A 12730-nucleotide genomic window follows, 5' to 3' on the forward strand; every position below is an offset into this window, starting at 1 on the left:
TTAGGTTAGGCAAGTTTCTCTAGAATGTGTTTGAGAGGTAAAAGTTATAAGAGTGGAGTTACAATTTGAAGGAATAGAATTGTGACCTAAGAGATGAGGTTACCTTAGTAAACTTGTAAAAACAAAGTACAGTGAGGGGGATTTTTAAATCTAACTTGAGTGTCTTATTTTTAGTAATAGAATTTTTATTATAAAACATTTATTGACAAGTTAGGCACCCCCTAGTCCTGCAACCTAAAAATATATGAGGGGGGTAGAGAAACAGCACAAAGGGAAATCAAGCAAAAGCACTTATTCTTCATTTTACCTTCTCCTTGTTTTCTCATTTTTCTATAGGTCAGAGCTTGCCATTATCCTATCCATTTCTAAAAAAGGAGATGGATAAGAATCAGTTCAGTTCAAACATCAGGACTTTCTAACATCTGTTCTTAAACTCTGGAATGTCACAGAGTATAACCACCACTTCCTTTCTAGTGGATACTCGTAGATTCCTCCCCCTCAATGAGAATATCAGTTTGAAATGGAACTATGGGCATCATCTCTGCTGGGGGTCCACTCTCTTCTTTAAAGTGGCCTTCATATAGATGAGTAAGATAGACCAGCTCTCTCTCAGGTGACTGCTGTCAATTGTACCATGGAAACTAATAGGTACCTGCAGATGTAGCAGGAGCCACTGAGGTATAGAAAACAGCTTCATGGAAGTTGCTGGAATCAATCTCCCATGCCTACACCTGTGGGATATGGTAACTGAGAAAACCATGATCTTTGGCCTTCAGGATAACCTCTGTCACCTTCTTATGCTGCTTCATACAGACACCTATATATGGGGCATGAAAGATGACACTAGTGTGAGCACAGACAAAATGCTCCAAGAGTTTATCATTTTTAAAGTCCACTTGGAGCTTCTGGTCCCAGCATATAGGGCAAGGGTTCCCAGCAACTTTGCTCCTTTGAATACATGTCTTCTAGGTTTGCTGTGGTGGAATGCCACCTTTGTGGTTTCATCGATACTCAGCCCAGGCTGGATGGGAGGTATTCTTCTGTCTCCAGATATTCTCAGGGAGCATTCTGATAGAGGGATGCAGGAATGGGAGATTCTTCCTCAGGGAGAGCTTTGATGCATAGAGCCCAGGGAGTGGCGTGCACTCAGTAGACATATCTGATAGGTGTCAACCCTAAGAGCCACCTAAACAGAAGAGTTAGGAGAGAGATTGCCATCTTGGTGTACAGTTAAGGGATAAGAGGGTTTGATTGAGTCTTAAAATAAAATTAATATCAATTTTGCACAATCAGGTCATATTTTCTGCTTAATTGTAGCATTAATGAGTTCAGGAATCATGTCTTATCCATCTTTGTTTGCCCCATCACCATGTTTGAGATTATTATGTAGTACATACTCAACAAGAGTTTCCAAATGAAAGAACTACAATTATATCATCCCAATGACTCCATTCCAAATATTCAATTTATTGTGGTTTTCAACTTAATTAAATTTAAACATTTAATGAGCACCTACCATTTGGACAGAAATGTACAAAGTACTGCAGAGATAAGGAAAAAGGAGAACCACTTCTGCGTTCACCAAGCTTCTAATTTATTTGGGGAACACAACATGTGTAAAGGTCACATAATTTCAAAGGGAATATATGCTTATTAAATAGTTCACAAAAATATAAAATTTTCTGATGATAAGAAACTAAGAGAGATACCTAAGTGCTTTCTTCAGTCATAGCCAAGCCATTTTTTTTTCTTTGATAATGTTTATTTTTAGAGTGGGAATGGAAGAAGCAGAGTAGCCTAGTTCATACAATGATGGCCTGAAAGCTAGGAAGACCTGGATTCAAGTCTTGCCTCCTCCACATACTATGGGAATCTGAGCTTGTCGCTTAACCTATTTAAGCTCCAGAAAACTGTCTAAGGCTACAGATTTCAGAGAAGGCAATGACCTTTATTGGTAAAATCAGGTTCCTCACCTGACAGTTTGGTATATTCCCAAATTTCACGTTAGTTCTATGCCACCCATTCCTAATAAAGGAAATAATAATAATAATTAATAAGCAAGTTAGTTTACTTGGAATGGGGGGGAAGGGAAGTTGTAATATAAAATGAAAATAAATCTTAGTTTTTAGATTCTTGTTATAATAAAAGCTTAGTAAGTTAGCTTAACTTGCTTAATCAGGGGGCAGCATTCATCTATAACACCCTGAACAGTCTCACATATTTTTAAAGCACCAGATGTCTCAGAATCTTGAAATCTGTGTAATATTTCATCTCTGCCACAGATTTGGGGTTCCCTGCTCCATATTCATATTTCTATATATAGATCCCTGGGATCTGTTATATTTCAAATTTAACAAAAGTCAACTTGGCATTTTAAAATGACTTGTTTGTAGTTGGAGAACACCCCCTGACATGTCTCAATTCAAGATTTCTTCTTATTCTATCTCCAGTTCTCAAGGAAATTGCCTCCTCTCTAATTTAAGTTTCCATATTCACATTGCCTTCACACCTTGCTAGTCACATTTTATTTCGCAGTAGCATTTGTTCCTTTATGTTTAAATTTAGCCTTAAATATAAATAGAAGTATTTAAACTCAATAAACCTTAATCATCCTTTCATGAATTTTACGGGTGATTTTTTTCCAAATTTTTCCTTCAGATAATATGTATTCCTATATATAACTCCATACATTCAATGCTGTAAATGTGCACATTAGTGAGCACAATTATCTCCACAGAATCATAGCAGAAAATGAGATTTTATTCATAGAATCATTTAATCATGACCAAAAGTAATGATTGAAGAAATACTATTTGCAAGAAAATACCAATTTAGCAAAATAACATGATTTCAACTTGGGAAAATGCTTACCCTTTCCTCTATGTTCTCCAGGTGGCAGTTAGGTGGTGCAGTGAATAGAGCACCAGTGCAAGAGTCAGGAAGACCTGAGTTCAAATCTCACCTCAGACACTTGACACTCACTAGCTGTGTGACCTTGGGTAAATCACTTAACTCCAATTGCTTCATCCTGAGTCGTCTCCAGTCATCCTGATGAATATCTGATCACTGGATTCAGATGGCTCTGGAGGAGAAGTGAGGCTGGTGACCTGCACAACCCTCCCTCACTCAAAACAAAGTTAAGTGCAAGTCATGTCATTATTTCTCTGATGGCATGGTCTTCTTCGGCAACGAAGGATGAGCATTCACATATTCTCCAGGTAAAAATGAATTTTCTAACTTTGTATATGTACAAAATCCTATGCTCTTCTATGTGCCTCTTCTAATTTCTCACCATGGCATGATGAGAACCCCTTGACACTGAAAATGTTTGCCAATAGAAGGCAAACTCTAGCAAGGCTCACAATATAAGAAATATTTTAACTATAGGTCTAGCAACAGATGGTACTGTCAGGGTCTGAGACTTTAACTAGTCAAATTTAAGACTTTTTACAACAAGGTTATTAAACAGGTGATCCTTGCCACCCATCAATAGATAAGCAATAATGACAGGATATGAATTAAAAAGTCTCAAACATAGCATGTTAACTCCAAAAATCCATCTACTAAGATGTAGAGAATATATTCTTTAAGTTGATGGAGGTAGTAAGAAGTAAAATGTATTATTTTTGTCCTTGATTCAAATCCAGCCTCTATTAATTACCAACCATAACACTTTAACCTCTCTCAGACTGTGTAAAATGGACATATTACATTGGCAGTACCTGCCTTGTAAATTTCTGTGAAGCACAAATTAACTAGTATTTAAAACTATTTTCAAACCTTAAACTCCTATCTAAAAATTAATTACGTTTCCCAACTTCTCCCAAATTTGGTGCCAGTATTTACTACATAGCCACATTTCTAAGACAAGATGGCAAATGTTGGAATCAATGAATTTGTCTTTATTGAGTAACTGGCATTTAAGACTTCTTTCTCTTCAGGAATAGTGGCCATTGTTTCCATTAATGACTCCTTCATTGCCCTCAACTTTGTGGTGTATGTGCATGATTCTGTGCATAACATATTTAAAGGCACTGTTAATGCAGAGAATGGAAAGCTAGTGATCACTGAAAAAGTTATGAAAATTAATAGATAATTTTTTTTCAAGAATATGATCCTATAAATATAAGATGGGGAAATATTGGGACCTAAAATATAGTAGAACCTGCTCATGGTTTTACTGCTCTGGCAGAGGCTGGGACTAGCTTGAAAGACAGAGATAAGGATTTGATGATCTCTACACCTTCTGGTAACATTCTTATATCTGCGATATGCACTATAAGAAATAACAATGGGGGGCAGAGCCAAGATGGCGGACTAGAAAGACACACTTACGCAGGATCCTCCCCACAGCCCATAAAATACCTGTAGAGAGGGACTCTCAACAAATTCTGGAGCAGCAGAAGTGGAGAGCAACAGAGTGGAGGAGATTTCCGGCCCATGGTGACCTGAAAGTCCATGGAAATGTTGGCTGTGCTGGTCCTAGAGCCAAGCGCAGAGCCCAGCCCAGTCTTGGCTGCATGGCACGGCGCTACGAGACTCTGGGAGGAGGACACCTTGAGGGGCAGAATCTCCAGTTGCAGTAGCAGGGCTTCAGATCCTTCAGACCACAGGCGCTAAAGGTCAGTGACAGGGTTTAATCAGGAGGCCAGGAAGGGAGAAGGCCTTTCCCATTGCTCCAGCAGCACGCAGTGGTCACACAGCCTGCACAGCAGCCCTTACGGAAGCTCCATTGTTGGAGCATTAAAACCCCTGGGGGAATTGAAGAGTTGAGTCTTGCCTCTGCCCTGGGTGGAGGCCCTGGCCAAGCTGGTCTTTGTTTCACACTGAATGGTGGCCCTGCCCATCCAGCTTATCTGAAAATCAGTCCCCAGTGCTGACTTGGGAACTGGAGGCCAAGTGGCTGTGGAGAGGTATCTGTTAAGGTTCTGGGCATAAAAATCCCTCTCTGAGTCCAGACCAGTACATGTTTGATTGTGCCACCTTGGAGGAACTGACATCTCACAGATTCCCAGAGTATACCCTACTCTAGACAAAGGACCCAAACGTCAAGTAACTAGTTGGGAAAAATGCCCAAAAAAGGGAAAAAATAAGAATATAGAAGGTTACTTTCTTGGTAAACAGATATCTCCTCCCATCCTTTTGGATGAGGAAGATCAATGCTTACCATCAGGGAAAGACATAAAAGTCAAGGCTTCTGTATTCCAAACATCCAAAATAAATATTCAATGGGCTTAGGCCATGAAAGAGCTCAACAAAGATTTTGAAAATCAAGTTAAAGAAGTGGAGGAAAAATTGGGAAGAGAAATGAGAGAGATGCAAGAAAAGCAGGCAAAGCAGGTCAACACCTTGCTAAAAGAGACCCCAAAAAAATGCTGAAGAAAATAACACCTTGAAAAATAGGCTAACTCAATTGGCAAAAGAGGTTCAAAAAGCCAATGAGGAGAAGAATGCTTTCAAAAGCAGAATTAGCCAAATAAAAAAGGAGGTCCAAAAGCTCACTGAAGAAAATAATTCTTTCAAAATTAGAATGGAACAGATGGAGGCTAATGACTTTATGAGAAACCAAGAAAGCACAAAACAAAACCAAAAGAATGAAAAAATGGAAGATCATGTGAAATATCTCATTGGAAAAACAACTGACCTGGAAAATAGATCGAGGAGAGACAATTTAAAAATTATGGGATTACCTGAAAGCCATGATAAAAAAAAAGAGCCTAGACATCATCTTTCATGAAATTATCAAGGAAAACTGCCCTGATATTCTAGAACTAGAGGGCAAAATAAATATTGAAAGAATCTACCGATCCCACGAGGTGATCGGTAGAGAAACTCCTAGGAACATTGTGGCCAAATTTCAGAGTTCCCAGGTCAAGGAGAAAATATTTCAAGCAGCTAGAAAGAAACTATTCAAGTATTGTGGAAATATAATCAGGATAACACAAGATCTAGTAGCTTCTACATTAAGGGATCAAAGGGCGTGGAATATGATATTCCAGAAGTGAAAGGAACTAGGATTAAAACCAAGAATCACCTAGCCAGCAAAACTGAGCATAATACTTCTGGGGAAAAAAATGATCTTTCAATGAAATCAAGGATTTTCAAGCATTGTTGATGAAAAGACCAGAGCTGAAAAGAAAACTTGACTTTCAAACTCAAGAATAAAGAGAAGCATGAAAAGGTAAACAGCAAAGAGAAGTCAGAAGGAACTTATTAAAGTTGAACTGTTTGCATTCCTACATGGAAAGAAAATATTTGCAACTCTTGAAACTTTTCAGTATCTGGGTAGTTGGTGGGATTACACACACACACACACACACACAGAGCAGCACAGAGTGAATTGAATAGGATGGGATCACATCTTTAAATAAATGAAATTAAGCAGTGAGAGAGAATTATATTGGGAGGAGAAAGGGAGAAATGGAATGGGGCAAATTATCTCTCATAAAAGAGGCAAGCAAAAGACTTTTCAGTGGAGGGAAAAAGAGGGGAGGTGAGAGAAAAACATGAAGCTTACTCTCATCACATTCTACTAAAGGAAGGAATAAAATGCACACTCATTTTGGGATGAAAACCTATCTAACAATACAGGAAAGTGGGGGAGAAGGGGATAAGCAAGATGGGAAGGAAGATGGAAGGGAGGGCAGTAGGAGAAGGGATCAATTAGAAGTCAACACTCTTGGGAAGGGACAGGATCCAAAGAGAGAATAGAAGCAATGGGGGGCAGGATAGGTTGGAGGGAAATATAGTTAGTCTTACACAACATGACTATTATGGAAGTCATTTGCAAAACTACACAGATATGGACTATATTGAATTGCTTGCTTCCCAAAGGGAATGTATGGGGAGGGAGGGATGAAGAGATGGTGGAAGTCAAAGTTTTAGGAATAACTGTCAAGTATTGTTCTTACTACTAGGAAATAAAAAATACAGTAATGGGGTATAGAAATTTATCTGGCCCTACAGTTCGAAAGAGAAGATGGGGACAAGGGAAAGGAGGGATGTTAGAAGAGAGTGAAGATCCATGAAAGGGGCAAGTAGAATGCTCGGCATTTTGGGGTGGGTGGAGGGCAGAAATGGAGAGAAAATTTGGAGCCCAAAATTTTGTGAAAATGAATGTTAAAAGTTAAATAAATAAATTTTTTTTTAAAAAAAAGAAATAACAATGACTCCTTTAAGATTATTAGTAATGGATCACTAACTCCTTAGCCTCCCTAGTCCAAGTTATCTATGAAAACTTTACCATCATAAACGAAATTTTGACAACAATTCATGCCATTACTACTACCTAGAAGACAGTGCATGGTACCTCTGTCAAATTGTGATATGACGGCATTTTGTAGCACCAAATATTGTTTTGGTGGTGCGACTAAGAATATGATCAAGGTCATCCCCAAGTTAAATGGGAAGTTCATAGGCATGGTATTCCGTGTCCTTGTTCCAGATATGTCGATTAAATCTCAGCTGATTGTTCAAGGAGCCTGCCAAATATGATGATATCCAGAAATTAGCGAATCAAGGATTAGGGGAGTAGTAGAATTCCCTCTCCACAACTGCTTTCAGCTCCACCAGGCCAGCACTCTTCCTCCTCACCTTAGGACCATGCTTAACACTGAGATTCAGATGGAGGGCTCTAAAAATGGATGCTAGTGCTTCAGTAGCTGCTGCCAGTGGAGCTAGACTGCATTCCCTTTTTCAGATGAAAAAGATTTCTCACTGACCTTTGAATCTTTCTTTGGTGTTTGTAGGTTGAGTGATCTGAGAACTGCTGCTGCTGGGGATTCCATCCCCGAGGCCTGTTCTGGTAATGTTTCTACCAGTGCCGATGGGCCAGGGCTCGACTGGGCTCATGGGCTATGCTCTGCTCTGTGACCCGAGCAATAGACCTTTCCTGTTGGCCTTCCAGGCTACCTTGGGTTGAAAATCTCTTTCATTCTGTCGTTTTGTGGCTTCTGCTGCTCTAGAATTTGCTGAGAGCCATTTTTTTACAGGTATTTTATGGACTTTGGCAAAAGAGCTAGAATATGTGCATCTTTCTACTTCACCATCTTGGCTCCCCTGCCCCCCATATTTGTACTCTGTCAAAATACTTTGACTTTAGAATTAAAATAGGATTTACTTAACATTTCTTCATTGTGAGATTCTTTTAGTACAGAATCTAAATATCAGTTAGATAATAAATCAATAAACTAAATTGCTTTGGAAAATGAGAAGAGATAAGTGACTTCCTCACTGTGACACAGACAGTATGTGTCAGAATTAGGATTTGTATAATTTTACTCCATCCCTTTCACCATCTGTCATTTTTAACGTGAGAGTATATCTCAGGATTGTTTTATTTTGCATTTCTCTAATCAATAGTGATTTAGACAATGTTTTTTTTTAATATAGTCTTCTATAGCTTTGATTTCTTCTGAAAACTGCCCATTCATATTCTTTGACCATTTATCAATTCAAGAAGGCTTTTATTTAAAAAGAAAAATGACTCAATGCTCTATATATTTGATAAAAGAGGCCTTTGTTTAGAGAATCTTGCTATTATTGTCTATGGTACCAAGGGCCAGCTCTTTTTTGTCTTTATTGTCTGTGGTACCATTTTAGCAATATATACTTTCTTCAATTACATTTATATTCGTGTAGGAGTTTTCATTTTGGGATCTTTTTCAGGAAATTATCAGGGAATATTTTCAATTTCTACTTTATCCTCTACAGCTAAGATATCAGGGCAGTTTTTCTGTATAATTTCGAAGGTTCTTTTTCAATCACTGCTTTCAGATATTCCAATAATTCTTAAGTTATCACTCCTCAATTTATTTTCCAGCTCAATTACTTATCCAGTGATTTTGTTTTCACATTTTCTTCTTTATTTTCATTATTTTGATTTAGTTTTACTGTTTCTTAATATCTCATGGAGTCATTAGATTTCACTTTCCCAATTCTGTATTTTTAAGATTTATGATTAATAATTGTATGTTTCCTTCCATCCCATTTTCTTCTGTTTATTCTTCCCAAAAGGCTTTTTCTCCTTATTCTGTTTTAATGACTTAGTGTACTGCCATAAGTTTAGCACATTGACTAGTTACACTTCTCCCAGTACTTTCCAAAGTCCACCTCCTACATGGGTTATAAGCTATTGCTTTCCAATATCTTTTGTGGTCCAAATATTTTGCTGCCCCATCACTAAACCATGCATATCTCTTTTGTTCTTTGGTTAATCCATCATATCCCTCATTTCATTTTACCAAGGACTGTAACAACTGCTGCTTTGGTTCAGAGGGTGCATCATCTCAGTATCCACATTTGCTGTAGATTCATGTAAAACAGAAACCCCACTTTTGCCTGTTTTAGATCTATTTTGAATATACCATTTCCATTTAATTGTGCTAGCATCCAATGAATATTGAATTATATGGGAAGCTGGGGTACTCGTTTCCCAGGCCATAATTGGGATTCCAGTCCTTAGTATTATCACATGGTCTAAAGTCAGTTGTTTCAGTCTCTACCAAAGCCCAATGTGCAGGTAAAAACTGCTTTTCAAAAGGGGAATATCTAGCTGCAGATGAAGGGAGTTTCCTAGACCAAAATCATGAGGGTGCATTTTGGCTTTGTTATTTTAATACCATAAACTCCAGTTTACATATTTATCCTGTACAGTCATTTGCAATTCCACTGGGTCACTTTGCATAGGCCATAAATCTAGGTCCTATTGTATACCAGCTTCATCAAAAGCTTTACTCTGCTCAAGTTACTAATCAAATTCATATTTTTTCCTAGTAATCTTATATTAGGGTTTCAAAATTTGTCTTAGATGAGGTATGTGATGTCACCAATATCCAAATAATCCTTTAAACTTTTGGGCCTCTTTCTTTTTGGTGGTGATAAGAAAATCCTCAATCTTTTGTTGGACTTGTGGGAGAATCTCTCACAGTTCCTGATTCCATCATATACTCAAAAACTTTACAGTTGAGCTGGTCCTTGAAACTTTGCGGGATTAATCTACCATTCTTTGCTTTTCATATGTTCAATTAAAAGTGTCAAACTCTTCTCCACTTGTTCTACAGCGTTTCTTTATATCATAATATGATCTTTGTAGTGGATAAGATGTACATCAGGTGGCTCTAATTCACCCAAATGTTCAGTCACAGTCCTATGACAAATAGTGGGACTATGCAGATATCTTTGTGGGAAGCATGTAAAAGTATATTGTCGGCCCTGCCAAGTGAAAATTGGTTCCATTGTTGCGAATCTATTGGAATAGTAAAGAAAGCATTGGCTAAATCAATAACTGCATACCAAGTCTCACCATATTTCTGAATCTTTTCTATTAAGGTAATAATATCTGGGACAGCAGCATAAAAGGGACAAGTGACTTTATTCAATTATCTATAATCCACTGTCATCCTCCATGTCCCAACTGACTTTTATACTGCCCAGAAAAGATTATTCCATTGAGTGGTTGTAGGGAATAATACCCCTGCCTCAACATATTCCTTTATAGTATTGGTCGTCTCATCTTGTCTACATGGCACGTGATACTGTTTTAATGTAATTATTTCTGAAGGTTCAAATAAAGTGATTGGATCCATTTTTATTTTACCCACTAAAACTGTATTAATTTCTGTCTTTCTTACTGCAAACTGGTATTTCCCTTCAGGTAAATTTGAAGTCATACCTCTCAATGTATTTACTCCAATGATGTATTCAGAAATGGGTATAATTATCGAGGTATATTCTCTCATAGGTAATTGTCCAATTTTCATTGTTAGATTGACTTAGGTGGCCAATATTTCAGTCCCTCCCAATACTGTGATGGTGAAAGGAGTTCCATGTTTAAACTTATCAGAGTTTCCATATATAAGGGTGGCTTCCACCCCAGTATCTATTAATGTCTTAGTTGCAGTATTTGATCCAATTTTCTAATATGTGGTCAAACTGATATGAGGTCTGTAACCCTGTCTGTGTATTTCTTTTATCTGAGCTGGAGTTTGGCCAACTTGCTAACCTCCCTGAAGGTGCAACAAGCTTGGATACAAGTGTTAAGAAGGATACATAGGGGCAGTTATTATTTCTCTATTTTGTCTAGTATCAAGTCCCTTTTGTCAGTTCATTCTGTATAGTTCATTAGTTGAAGTACCATCTATGATTCCAAAATCTACCCCTGATCTCAATAGAGCAGAAAACAATTCTCTCCTTGTCAATTTGTTCTGATTTTGAACCTATTGGCTATTTTCTCTCTCTAGTAATTTTGTCTTTTCCCTTATCCCCTAAATTACTTAACTGTGAAATATTGTCCAGCACCTCTGAAAGAGGGTGCCATATTTGCCCAATTATTAGAGTCATAATCAAGTACTTATAAATAAGAGGAGCCATCTTCACTATGATATTCCTATGGTAAACTGCAAAGAGAGTATTATAGTATGCACCTGCATTTCTGGTCATTATGGCAGTCTTTATTACCTCCTCCTTTAACATTCTTATACAGTCCCTAAGTGATTACCAGGGTCTGTCTCCACTAGGTCACATAAAGTCAGTACGATACTACCTACTGCAGCCTTCTTCAGCCAAAGCTAGCAGAATAGCTGTATTGTTACCTCCGTTAATATTGTAATCTCTAAAAGTTTACTGTACAAAAGGATTCTAATATGTATAAATTTCAAATTGTCCACATTATATAAACACTCCTCCAGTGCCTTCATCACTGATTCTCACCATCCAAGATGTTAATGATTCTCTCATCCTTTGGGTGAACCAACTCAAAATATCTGTGACCTTCTGCTGAGTAAAATCTTCAGTTATTTTTCTAAACACTGTAGTACCTCCCTTGTTTTCCTGTTTCCACCTCACTATTGGGCATTCTTCTCCAAGTTTTTTTTCACTTCCATGGCAACTAATTTGGGTCTGTACAAAGATCATACACACATTTCTTTTGCTAACCTTCACCTTCTTCTGATCTACATGAACAGCCTTTCCTTCCACCTGAGACTGACCTCCCCTGCAAGATTGCTCTTGTAAAGGAGAGCCCAAAGGCTGAGAATTCTCATACAAATTAGCTAACTCTTTTTCCACCTAATTTTTTTTCTTAAGCAGGTCATCTCCGTTTCAACATATTACAGTAACCCATTAATAAAATTCAGCCTTTTCCACTTACCACTGCCAACTCCTTCCCTGATCTTATTGCTATTCCTTGCAAACACCTTTCAAAATCCCCAAGTTCCCCCTCCTGTACCCCCACTTCCCAGTTTTCACTGTGGTTTTGGACCATTCTCTGGCTAATGAGGAAAAAATTAAATTGTCCCAACCTGGGATACTAGTTTCTCCCTCTAAATCCTTTCTGCCCCCAAATACAGGTTTTATACACTGTAATTCTGTTCCTGACACCAAATATATCACCAAGGCAATATTCACAGCACTGGTGTTTACTATGAATATGCCAGCAAAGTTGTCAATCACAAAGTATATCAGATTCCATATAGAAGCAGAATAAAAATATTTATTTAGACACAAGAAAGCCAAATCCTAGAACCAGAAAGCAAAATCTGTCACAATGACCAAGAAGTTTATAAACATGATCACTACAAGGCCAAAGCCATTCCAAAGGTTCCCCTCCTCTGCCAGGGCCTTCTCCCAAGCAAACTCTCATGAACCTGACCCTTGTTATGCCTGCCTGCCTGTGTCCTTGCTTCTCTGCCCCACCCACTCTCACTCACTTCCTCCTAGTTCTACTCCACTC

At 38.0% G+C, this 12730-nt stretch overlaps 1 pseudogene; it reads right to left on the reverse strand.

The window, feature by feature from the left end:
- Positions 1-470: 470 nt before the first annotated feature.
- On the reverse strand, positions 471-1218 carry LOC140526068 (small ribosomal subunit protein mS40 pseudogene; annotated as a pseudogene).
- Positions 1219-12730: the final 11512 nt, after the last annotated feature.

The sequence above is a fragment of the Notamacropus eugenii genome, chromosome 1, assembly GCF_028372415.1.
Source record: "Notamacropus eugenii isolate mMacEug1 chromosome 1, mMacEug1.pri_v2, whole genome shotgun sequence".
NCBI classification, from domain to species: domain Eukaryota; kingdom Metazoa; phylum Chordata; class Mammalia; order Diprotodontia; family Macropodidae; genus Notamacropus; species Notamacropus eugenii.